Source organism: Thermobia domestica, chromosome 1, assembly GCF_964235325.1.
Source record: "Thermobia domestica chromosome 1, izTheDome1.hap1.1, whole genome shotgun sequence".
In the NCBI taxonomy this organism is placed as follows: domain Eukaryota; kingdom Metazoa; phylum Arthropoda; class Insecta; order Zygentoma; family Lepismatidae; genus Thermobia; species Thermobia domestica.
The window spans coordinates 3,895,669-3,907,656 of record NC_137454.1 but is presented as its reverse complement, the minus strand read 5'-3'; positions in this window follow the sequence as shown (position 1 = coordinate 3,907,656).

Genomic DNA, 11,988 nt, shown 5'->3' with positions numbered 1-11,988 from the left:
TTTGAACACGTTTTTTCCACAATCATTACATTCAAGGCGAGTTCTGTTGTTTTCCCTTTACCCGCAGATGTAGCAAATATCTTCTCGGATTGGTTAGATTGGTTCATCATCGGTAGTTTGTTTTCTGTGTTGTGCCAAGCACACTAGCAATTTTTTTGCAAAGTTGATATTTTAGGAGGAGCTTTCAGGTTTTCATTTAATAGTTCTAATGCTAACTCGGACAGATATGGTTTTCTTGTATTATTTTTGATGTTAGGCAGTTAAAAACGAAACAGCGGCTGAAAAGTAATGAAACTTTTATTTACATTTTTATGTAAAGGCGAAACAAGAAAAATCACGTTTTGGCTCCCTCTATCGGCAGATTGGCCGTCCACCCACCACTACCAACTTTGGGATTGTACTGAACGGGAAGTAATGTCTTTGATAATTTTCTCGCAGAGGATTGATATGTTTCAGAGTAGCGAGATGTTGCTTTAATATGACACATAACTTTCTAATCCACATTTAGAAGCGGGAGATAAACGGGCTGTTTTCTAAGAACAGGGAAAGAAGGTTTTCCTGAAACATCTATTAAAAATGAGCGAAAGTGGAAAAGAAATAATGTATGATGTCGAACGCAGAAAGGTCTAGTTTATTTTGTCCTGGCCAGAGTAGTGATGGGCAGTGGGAATATTCCCGGTGGGAAGGAATTTAAAAATGGGAATATTCCGGGGTTTTTTCCCTTGCCTATAAATTCCCGGGAAGGAATTTATTTCCATTTCTTTACTTTATCTTCCAAATTATAACAACCATATGAAAAATTACTTTATTTTAATATATTATGATTTACTTCCAGGTTTAAAAAGTTTGGAGGTTATAAAATTTAAAATTATTTGACGGTGCCTTATATAACTAATAATATGACTTTTTAAGTTCCATTTCCATTTGCACTAAAAAGTAAAGAAATTGTTTAGTATTGGGGGGCCAAAACTAGCGGAAAGTAAGATCATTTATGGAAGAAATGAGTTGATAGTGATTTTCTAGTCGTCAAGAAAGTACCGAACACATTTTTTTTAGGGCAGTAGGGGATTTATACAAAACGGAAAGGTAAGTGGAAGTGATTTATGTGAGAAAAGAAAGTGAATTGTTGGTAACGAATATAGAAAACAACGTGCTATGCGGGGCTCTAACCCGCCTTCATTCGCTGACGCTCGCTCTGCAATGCTGTCTGAATTTAATGTTGGTAACGTAATTTAACGTATGAAACCATAAAACAATCGCATCGGAATAGCATATCGCAAAAACGTAGGTGCAAAAGCTGGCCCCCAAGGCTAAAGACCAGCCAAAATCAGCAAAGTACTAATTTACAAATGATGAAAAGGAACCATTTTGTAAAGTAATTTAGAATTATATAGAAATAGAGATGAAGTACTATTAATAAACCCTGAACCGCCATTACTAATAGACGTCGGTTTGTCCCCTCTCTCTGCCTCGAATTTCTGAAGAGGTACTCAGATTTCTTTTACATGTGAATTAACGTATGGAACTACGAGAAATAGGTAGAATGAAAGGTCGTGTATGGCAATGTTACGTGCTAAAATATAAAGATAATTAAGTATCTTGCAAATTTTGTGAACATAAATATGTATGCGCAAATGTTGATAAATTGGTGAGACCTGTATCTTCTAGCATTTACCCAACCTAATTGCTTTATAACATTTATAAATTTTATGTGTTGATAATATCAGTAATAGAGTCAAGTGGAACAAATCCACTTACATATAAATTTAAACTGTTTAGTGGTTTAAAAGTATTAGGTTTTATTATATAATTTTTTCAGACGTATTCAATTGATAGAACATATTGTAAAAAATATACATTTATGGGTACTCTCTAAATATTATAAAGTGTTAATAAAGTAACATAGTACCGTTGAGAATATACAGATTTTAAAGAATCCTCTGTGCAGAACAGTAATAATATGTTGTGATATATAAAATTTAATTTAACTTTGAAATCATAATATAGTAATAGAATGCAAATTTCTTTCTCATTGAACATAAATTCTCGGATAAATTCCCATTGACCAGTAAACGCATTTAACAGGGAAGTACGTTGATTATGTAGTTGAGAATTTATTACAAAAGAATTCATTAAAATTTTCTGTTCTTCCCTTAACTTGTGCATCTGATACATCATTGTACTTTACAAGAGGTATGCTAAAAGTTTTAGACCTAGATCTAATAAGATACCAAAATTGTTTAGTGTTGTTGATGCTGGTGTCTGATTTTTTTAAAAATTTAGTCTAGGTATTTGCTGCATGTCAATAGCTTTTTTATATTAAGTCCTACATCAGAAATTCTTTTAAGATATGTATTCATTTGGAAATGCACACCACAGTTCCCAAAGCTTTTTTTTATTATTATTATTATTTCGTAATGTGTGGCGACTTGTTTTAAATTTCATTGTTTTTCCTTTTTGAACAGTACAAAATATTTATTGTTGCATTAAAAACATGAGCGAAAGAATCCAGTGCCTCATCTATTGTTCCATCTAGTAAAAGTGTTCATTGTAACACCTGTTGTATTTTACAAATTTTACCCAAAGCGGCTTTCCTTCAGTCAGGTACAAACTTTCTTTTTGAGTTGCATTGCTGGCTTCTGGGGTTGGGAGTAAGATAGGGAACGGGGAACTCGCTGTCTGGGAGAAGGAACTCTATATGAGATGACGCATTCTGTCGGAAAAATAGAGATGACATAATCTAAGCTATTATTTTTACGCGCGTTATTAAAATTGTACTATCCCACATCGGGTGCTTGAGTAGAATATTCGACAAAGGGATGTCATTTGCGTCTGATGTTATCCCATGTTTACTGTAGATCCATACCTAAGCCCAAGTTATAGTCACCAAAATGAGCAACTTTGTCACCTTGCGACATCATCTGGAAATGATTTGTGGCACGTTTCAAGTAAACTTTGCGGAATGTTCTTATATGGTCTGCAGAAACACCTGACGAAGCTTGTTTTTGGACAGACTTACCTCTGCTCAAATACTTTCACAGTCACGTACGAGATCATTCTGTGCTCTGCTCCTCCATTTATTTTAATACTACAAACAATCCGCCTCTATGGTCTTTTTTCTATGTAGAGAATTGGTTGAGAAACGGCATTCCACTGTTCCTTACCGATACTTTCAGACATGTTTCACTCACCACTAAACAACCATCTTTACGGCAAAGTCCGTAAAATTGTTTTTAATGCTTTGCATATTTTGGTAGTATAGTTTAAAGGTGGTTTTCTGTTCACTGCACTTTTGAGCAGCATTCTTCTGTACATCACCACATTAAACGCAGAATATGGAGCACCAGATTTGGCACACTTCTCTAGCGTGGGATCACGTTTTCCAAGTCACTCATTTCTTGCCATCTGTGTTGAACATTGAAATTATATTAATTGAGTGTTCTGTAGCAATAAATGATAACGATATTTCACTCCATTTCCAACTGGAGATACTATCCAACGCAGACTCTAGCCGCAACCTTACTATTGGGTTCACAATGGAAATGATAAAGCACAGAGATAGCACAAATATTTTTCCCGAAGCAGGAGCACGAACTTTAACTTTTCTACGGCTTGATGCCATCTTTTTGAACTTTATGCATAGACGATCCTAAGTACATACAAAGATGTATTACTGCCAAACTTAACATACAGATTTACGGCCTGGATAGCCGCATCATCCAAAATCTATCAAAAACTTTTGATCCTCTAACCAAAAGTTTTCCACATAGCTTTCTTTGTCCGATTACCTAGTTCCACTCTGAATCTATACCAACGCATAAATATCCCCATATTACAGTTCTATATCGAAAAACTAAATCTCACCTATATCAGCAAACGCTTGCAAACTCATCACCCTTTATTCATGCAATATATAGTACCTCAATTTCGACCCCACACCAAATCGCTATCAGCATACTTCTTGTCCTTAACGTTTACGCTCTGTCACTACACTTTAACCTCGTGAGATTAATCGTTCTTAACCCTACAGTGGTAACGTGAAAGAAAATTTCATGAATGGTAACATTTTGCCTCCTGGATCCAGGAAAACTTTTGCCTGATAAGATGTGAACTATGATTTAAATTTTTATTACATTTACAATAGTAAATACAAACACCAGACAGTGGATACCCTTTAAGCGAAACTGTACATTCATTTTTATTGAAGCAAAATTTTTCTTGTTATAATTAAGTTCGATACCTATGTGACTATTTAATTGGTTAAAAACCGGCACTCAAAATAAAATATTTATCAACTAGAAAGAAGTAAACCAGGATTTCTCCTAATAGCCGTATATTACACATAGAGAAGTTCACGTTTCAATTCTGCAGCAGTCCCCAGACATCATTTTTGCGTGACTTAGGCAAATCCACTTAGAACACTTTTGGCAAAATATCTGGTCTTACTGTGTTCATACATGTAACATAGTCCTCGTTTTCCTACTTGAGGAGGTACAGGAGCATCTTCTTCTAGAGTCAATCCAAACAACTTTGCCTCCGATTTTCGAAGCTCTATGGGATTTCGTTTATTCAGTGCTCTCTGTTTCAGTCAACTTTTCCCAGTTGCTTTACGTATTTTCGCTGTTGAAATTTAGTCGCTGTGTTCGCTGAATGTATAACTACATCGGTTCGGTTCGGTTCGGTTCTACATTTTAGAAGTGATAAAATAACGTCATTGGCCATCGTGTAGTGTTTCTATCTTCGCCATACTCAGTACGTATCTGGTCTACTGTGTCCACCCCACCTTTAGTATCATTGTAAAATGTGACGATCTCTGGCTTCCTGTTATCTCCGGTATTCTCATCTAATTTGATGTGATTGTGCATATTTGAGAACAGCCCTAAACACCGATTTTTCTTAGATGCGTAGGAGACAATGGTACAGTTCTAATGAAAACCAAATACACTACTGTATTCTTTCCTCCTTTTGGCATTCACAAACGCGGGGGCAACTATTTCTTGTTTTTTACGATTTGTCCCTATAATTGTTAACTTATTGTCCCATTCCATTGATTTAACCAAATTGCAGCTTGTAAACCGATTATCGTCAAAGGTCACTTTGCGAAATGAACCATAAATCGGTTGACACAATCTCTTTACTACTTCCTCAGGTTTGTTATCTATCTGGAACAGATCTTCTGGTTGGGTCCCCACGTATGCTTCCATATTTGTTGTGTAGTATAATGCTTCCCTAACAAGACTAAAAATTTTAATTCCATATTTTGGAGGTCTTTTGGGCATATACATACGAAATCCACATCTTCCCAGGAAACCGACAAGTCTCTCATCCAAAGTTGCTAACATACCAATTAAGAAAACTCTTGTTGCAGTTGTTTACAAATAAAAAAAAGTCACGAATTGGGGCTAATCTGGGGCTGAAGGTTATATCTGATTATGTTATTCATTAGCATCTTCCACTCTTTCATCCATCATATCCTGCACAGTAATCACTTTCTACTCGGTTTGGCTTCCCCGGTTCCCATCATCAGATAGAGATGACCCTACGCAGAAGACGCATTCATTTGTCTGATTAACAATACCCATGTGTTAACTTGTGCTTCGCACCTCCCCTCATTCTCCATCCTCGCTATCACTTTACAAATTTTTCATTTTCTCTAATTGTATTGCATTTCTATTGAATCAATCTGTCTATATTAAGTTGTGTATATATATGTTTACCTACTTCATAATGGTAAGGTTCAAAGTTCCATACGCCCATTTTTTCTTTTTCTTTTTGATTTTTTGTTAGTTGTTATACCATATAATTGTAAAATTTCGATAGAGCACAGACCACCACTTACATTTTTAACGTAAATTCATTTTCATCACTCACGTTACAGAGGCGTAACCTTCTCATAGGTTGCTAGCTACTTTGGCTGGCCGGTAAAAAGTAGTACATTCGCATACTTTCCCAGCTGGCGCACATGTAGTGAGGCGTAGCTGCCAAGTCTAGGCTATGTTTATTGCACTCGTGTGGGCACACAGTGATGCTAATTCATTAACAGGCGACAGTTTGCAAGAAATTGAGAGATTTCACGAGCGGAAGCAAGCTGGAGTACACAAGTAGTATAATTTTTGATCATCATTATGATCATTTTCACTCTTATCGTGATCTCATCTCATAGTTTTGGATACTGTTTCAGTTCGGTTATTTTACCGCATATGATAATTGACGATGGAGTCTTTCATACATCCTTTGAAGATAAAATTGCCGGGGTGGCTCAGTTGTAAAGCGTTCACCTCTGGTGGATGGGGTCACGGGTCCAAACTCTTCTCCCGCCAAGTGAACTTTGTTGTGGACAAACACCGTGTGCGTGGGTTTCCTCAGAGTTCTCCAGTTTCCTCCCACTTTCTTCATTCTACAATTTTATTCATTGTTCATCATCACTGTCTCCCTTAGCCTAGCCGAAATATCCGTGGGACGTAAAACTCAAAATTTCATTTCATTTATTCTTTTGAAGATAAACGAGATGCGGAGAAATCGACGAGACAGAGCATACACTGAAACAAGTTCTCAGAGTTCTCGTTCTCCAATCAGTGGCTACCACCAAGCATTAACGAGTTCAAAACTATTTAAGAAGCATACAAATACACTTAGCATCTCTAGCTCCGACTCTGACTCCAACCGGCTTATCCTCCTCTGCAGCCTGTCTGCAGCTTGCTGCAGCAAAACTACAATCCAAAGTACTTTAGTTCGAAGGTTTTACTTCTGTAACTTCTCCAGTATCGGCAACGTAAAGATATTTCGCAAATGGTAGAAACAAAAAAGGGATTCATCATTAAGTCACAGTCGGCAGACTTCGCAAAATAATTCGTGACAATCCAGTTTTGAAATGTTCAGGAAAGCTGCAACTTTAACTTCTCTCAATAACATCCGACACTAGCAACCTCAGCCACATACCATGTCAACAGTAGTACGAGGGGTCCCTCCATCTATAACACTTGACGATGTATAAGCTGAACTTCCTGAAGTGGGATACGCCTTTAAAAATGCATCTGTATTCGGAACAATCAGGGACGAACTTACATAGTTCAAATTCTGAGAACATCACAGGATACTATCAACGACCTTTTGCATAAACAAATCTTCATTTTCAAGAAGAGACGCAGATTTGAACACTCCTGCTCATTACAACCAATTCCTCTCCAAGGTAAACGCTGTGAAGAATACAAAAAACATCCTACTAACAGGTATATCGTATGAAGCTGTTATCCTACGAAGAGGTGCACACTTTTCCTCTTCCTATGAAAAGCTGTCCGAATCTGCAACAAGTTCCAATCTACAAAACTTGGTATCAATTGCCGCCTGCGACATACAGCTAGAAGTGTAAGTCTCGGCTTGCTCCAGAAGAATTCAAGCCGAAACTTGTAGTACCATATTGACTCATTATGTTGAAAATCGAAAAGGTAAGATTTCACGTGAGACTAATCAATTTCTTTATATTCATAAACTATTAGCATTTGTCACCCGCACTCTTCAAAACGTTCTTCTTTTGCACAACCATGAATATTACACGTTCAGCACGAAGCTCGCAACATTCTTCACCTCGATTTTCATGCCACTTACAATGGTTCGTACGTGTACTTTCATGTATCTCCACTCGAAACAACTATTTAACTTCATAGTGATCATGTACCTAGGTATTTACTATGACTTTTATTTCTCTCTCTCAACATTCTCTTGTACTTACCTCATAAACTCATATTTGAACAACTATTACACGAGGAACAATTTCACACATTACTTATCAGTAAAACGCATCTCACTCCCAAACTTAATTGCAAATTTACCGGCTCTCAACTCATTCGACACGATAAAAATCTTATGGCTCGACGAGCCACCAGTGGCGTGACAATAGTATTTTATCCTTACACATGGTATAGTATTGATTCTCCATCTAATATTCCAGAACATCTAATCATAATTATTTATTACAAATCTTTGTGTCACAATGACAGTCATCAATGTTCGACCAGGTCGTCCTATTCCCCTCCCATTCCAATATACTTCTAATAATTTCCGACACTACCTGATCTCTTCCACTATTAACATTCATAGCCACTCAGATCGAGAGAAACAGCTTTTAACAATTTTATCACTGCCTCCACTACAGGCTTCATTCACCCATTACCAAAACCAATCCGTTCCTGATCTAACACTACTCCTGACTAGAGATGCAAGGTCTCGAAAAAAAAAACCGGCTTTTTTGGAAAAAAACTAGGTTTTTTCTGCTTTGCTTTTTTGCTTGGGAAATTTTGGGCTTTTTTGAAAATTCTGCTTTAAATTGATAGACCAGATTTTGTTTCGCTTCTCTACAACACAAAAAGTCATTTAATTAGTGGTTGATGCCGATAATAATATAAAACCTCGAAAATAAACCATGAATTTCGAAAAGATATTTCAAACAGTTTTACTTCTCAACATATTTACATTATGAATTCCAAAGGATTAACCAATGTATATAATAAGATTTTTTTAACCTCCTACATACAAAAGTAAGCAGGGTTGGCAAGAGCCATGGTTGTTTTTGAAAATGCCAAAAACCCGTTTTTTGGGGGGGGGGAGTTTAAACTAGGCTTTTTTGGTTTAAATCAGGTTTTTTTGGGTTTAGATATTTTGCTTTATGTATTTATATTACATATTGACAGAAATAAGTTTGTTTCGCCTTGGTGTTATTATGCAACAACGGGGTTATGCTGGAAGAGGTCACATAAGCTTAAAGAAGTCCGGTCAGTAAATTTCTTAAATTGAGAAACTCCCGCCCTAGCCATCGGGAAAATCCCGTCATTACTCTAAATGTAAAACAATAACGGAAAAAATCCTGTTATTGCTTTGCATGTAAAATTTAAAGGTCAACGTATCATAATCAGTACGCTAAAACTGAGGTATTAAATTACAAATTTAGTGCGTACATATCATTGAAAGTACAATCCAAGCTAATGTTGGAAGCTACGTAGGCAATCGATAAATTTTGTCAATTTATATCAGTATATTTAAGCAACCTTGGCTTCTTTATAAAACAACAGGCATTCAGGCATGCAGAAATATACAATTTAGTTTCGTTTCGTATGTTCAGGCTTAACATCCTTACGTAATACCGAGGTTATCAAGGAGAAGACTTTCGCTTAAAGTGACATCCGAACCGCTACTTTGTTTACGCATGAAAGAAGGGTTGTGGTTCGACCGAGAATTGAACATGGGACACCTTGATTAAAAGGTGAAAAGGAAATAAAACTAATGCAGATGGTTTAATGTATGGAAACGTCACCATGAAGTTCACACGATTGGCATTTTTCGTACCTTTTATTTTTTTTCGGTTTAAACCAGTTGTTTATTTTTAAAAAAAGAAGAAAAACAGCTGGTGTAAACCAGCCAGCCCTAAAAGTAATACTTCTTTTAAAAAAAATACTCAAATAAGTAGCAAAATTCTATGTAGTATTTTTACTTCAAAATATTCCATACCCTCTTTTTGGAACAAAATAAAATTAAAATAGAACATAAGAAAAATACTTAGATTTATATGACACACTTACAGGCTGCACACCTAGAGCTTTTGGTTTTATATATTCTTGAAATTTTACAGTTTTATATAAGCACCATCACGGTTTATTCAGTCCTCAAGTTTTCTGTATTTTTAACAAGAGGGATTGAACATGAAGGTTGTGAGATAAGAACATGGTAACCCATAATTTTACTATTTTAAGAAATTAGAAATTTTCTACTGCACAATCCATTTTGAAAGTCGGAAAGCTGATTTTTCACATAAGTCTATACATGAGGGATTAAACGAAGCGGTATGCGTTGCTGCCTATCTGATGCTGCGTAACTCAGCAATTGAAAATTTGTTAGTTACCATGTTCTTGGCTCACATCCTTCATATCATTATGGAACTCTCCCCACCCCACCAACACACACACAAAAAAAGGACTACGGAATATATTTAAGTTAAGATAAATACAACTGCACAACAAACATGATTGACTGGAGCTTTTGCGCTTCTATCGAGAAGTCCGGAATTCAACTCAGCATTCGACCATTCTGACAAAACTTTTCTTCATTCCATCTATGAAGTAGAAATAGTGCGTGTACTGTGAGTTGGCTGACTTCATTTCTTATTGTTTTTAAATCGTTATTATTACTAATTACCAGCAGTGACTGTTTTGCGAGGGTTAGGGGGGGGCGGTCTTTCGGACTGAAGCCTGTTCCCCAAAATTACGGAATGTCTAAAACAAACGAAATATCTATTAGTCATGCCTTTACTCATAACCTTTAAGCTGCCGTCAAATAAAAATTACGAATGTTTAGAAAAACTAAACATTAGTAAGAAAAAACCCTCCCAAAATACTTTTCAAAATCCGCCACTGATTCTCAGTATAAAATGATCTTCAAAGTTGTATCCGGAAGATTATCGCTAAATATATAAACGAAACGAAATACAGTATTAGTTATGCCTGTACTCATAAACTTCAAGCTCCTCCCAAATAAAATTAGGAGATTTTAGAAAATGAAACAATCAGAGAAACCCGTCCCAAAGTACGTTTCTAAATCCGCTACTGATTATTTGTATAAATTAGTATTCAAGGTTGTATCCGGAAAATTATTGCTAAATCGTTGCACAGCTACAGTATAACAGAAATGTGGAAGTACGGTTAGACGGATATATTGAAAAACGTACGCTTTGACGGATATATAGAAAAACGTAAGTTTAACTTCTGCGTTAGAAGCTAGAGTACTAAGCTCTTAGAAATGAAACAGACGACAAACTGAAATGATATCGAGAAGAAAAAATATCGATAACTCAAAAGTTAAAATAAAGTTAAATAGCCTCTAAAATTGCCCTCAAATACTACATTCTTCATGTTAGCTTTAATTCGTAAAACATGTGCTCCATCCATCTTGATGGTGAATTTTAGAGCGAAATATGGCATTTAGGTCATGGAATTCTTATCTAAGTATAGAATATACTATAAGAAAGCTACTTAGATAGAAAAATCATGAAAATGAAAAAAGCCAAAATTTCCAAAATTCTCGTTTTTTTCCCCAAAAAGCCGGCTTTTTATGTGAAAAAAACCATCGATTCAAAAAAGCCAGCTTTTTTGCATCTCTACTCCTGACATAGTGATCACATGATCTATCGCCCACATTATTTTCATCTACATTCTAGATCGTCTGGGTTGTGAACATGTGCCCATTACACTCACTCAAAAAGTTTCCACTATTTCCTCCTCCGTCTCAGCACCCACTCGGCTAATACTTCGCTACTAAACTTACTAAACTCATACACTGTCAAGCGACCTATCCTCCTTTTACTGAAAATGAATTTAACCCTTCGAATACCAAGACTGGGTCAATTTGGCCCAGATGATCTCTTATAAAGAAATGCTACAATATCAAAGAGAGGTAGTGGGCTAATATTTTAGGTATTCCTCCATTAACCATTCCGCAAGTCACGTGATTCTTCACTCCTCAAAAGTATGTAATCTGGCAGAAGCTTGTTTGCAAAACGCATTGCACCAGCAAACCGCTCTGCAAGAACTGTCAGGTGTAATCAAAATACAATGTGTGACAGAATTTATTCCTAACAAAGACAGCGTATTTGTATGTATAAATTTCTAATGTTACAGTACTATAATTCAGGTATTGTTTGAAAGAATCACGAGCCGCCACTGACAGTGTATACAGCGTATAAACTTCACTGTAATACAAAGAACGATCAGTTACATTGCCCTTTTCATTGTATGTTAGAAATTTTAACTCCATGAATGAAACTTGTTATATTTTTTTTTTACAAGAAGCAGGAATGGGTCAAAATAACCCACGCTTAGTATTTTACCTAATAATATAGGCTTGGTACTCTAAGGGTTAATCCACTCTAATCTTTACCACCAATCATTCAACTCGCAATTGAGCAGTTCATCCCTCAAACCGCGTATATATCACCTCATCATC